Genomic DNA, 1,395 nt, shown 5'->3' on the forward strand with positions numbered 1-1,395 from the left:
TCTGGACCGTAATAAAGATTGTTGTTGTTAACATAAAGAGAGATCTTTATCAAGATTGTTTCACACAGAGCAGTTTTAAGACCCTTCCTTCCTTCCTTCCTTCCTTCCTTCCTTCCTTCCTTCCTTCCTTCCTTCCTTCTGTGTCCACCTCCTCCTGTATATCTGTTCAAACTCCTCACCTTGCTATAGCTAGTTTTACTTTTATTAAGTCACTTGATTACAGTAATATGTTTAAAACCGACAGATTCTGAAGTGTAACAGATTCAGCATGAGTATTACACTACATATTTCTTTCACAAATATCTCAGAGCTGAATACAGCACCAGCCATCAATCCAGGAACAAATGCACTGGAATAGAAGAAATGCAACAAGATAGGAACAACAACATTGGAAAGACAACATTTAAGAAAAAGAGTGAACATGAAAAGGGCTCCCCTCTAGCTCCCCAAAGCATGTGTACAGTTGAGTCTAACTATACAGCTCTACATCAGTTTTCTAGAAACTTAACAAAAACACTGGCCAATGCAGTCTTTGGATATTTAGACAAAGGGGAGAAAGTCAGTTTCCAGGATGAAGTCAGTCACTTTTGTTGTCACCAGATTCTTTCCCCCCTTCTTTGTTCTTCCATACTTCTTCAATATGCTTGTCTTTCTCTCTCAAGCGCTCCAGTTTAGCAGCCATTTGTGCTTCTCTTTGATAGCTTCCATTTTGTGGGTCAACTTTTCCTCGGCCATTTTGCTGAAGTTGTTATTTTCTTCAACCGCCTTCTGCAGCACCTCTTTCTCATGCTCTCGTTTTTCAGCTAGCTGCTTCAACAATTCAGCTTCATGGGACTTGCGCCTTTATTCTGCTGCTTCTAGCTTCCTTTGAATTTCTTCCAGCGAGAGATCTTTTTTCTTTGGAAGAGAGAGGGGAAACTCTGGAACAGCTTCTTTTGAAGGAGGGCCAAGTATCAATTCAAATGCCTGTCCAGAAGCACGTTTTTCTAGTTCTTTCACCTGAATGTCAGAAGAAGCCATGGCTAAAGTAGATTCCAAAAGAATTTGCTGCAGGAACTCCAATAGGTGATGTGATGGCCTGGGATTCCGATTCTGAGAGTGAACCGGAGGAATCCCAGCCGGCACAGGAGTCCCCGCCTCCAGGGCCGGCTGAACTGGGGCAAGGCCTAGATTCTGAGGAGCCTGCACCTGTGCCAGATCCTCAGGAGCAGGCACCAGGTGAAACCATTCTGGCCCCAGAGGTGCTTGAGGACTCAGTGTCTACAGGTGAGCCTTCCCCGGGGCCCAGTAACCCTTCGGCCTCTCCTGAACTGCAGAGGCTTAGGGCAGAGAGGCGAAGGGAACTGGTTTCTCCCAGGAGGAGTGCTCGCCTTAAGGCCAGGAGAGGTGGGGCTC

At 45.5% G+C, this 1,395-nt stretch overlaps 1 pseudogene across 1 annotated transcript; it reads right to left on the reverse strand.

The window, feature by feature from the left end:
• Nucleotides 1–204: 204 nt before the first annotated feature.
• LOC308469107 (stathmin pseudogene) lies at nt 205–1,063 on the reverse strand (annotated as a pseudogene). The gene has a single exon. The product of its transcript is annotated as a stathmin pseudogene (transcript).
• Nucleotides 1,064–1,395: the final 332 nt, after the last annotated feature.

Source organism: Podarcis pityusensis, assembly GCF_964106645.2.
Source record: "Podarcis pityusensis genome assembly, contig: HAP1_SCAFFOLD_930, whole genome shotgun sequence".
Taxonomy (NCBI): domain Eukaryota; kingdom Metazoa; phylum Chordata; class Lepidosauria; order Squamata; family Lacertidae; genus Podarcis; species Podarcis pityusensis.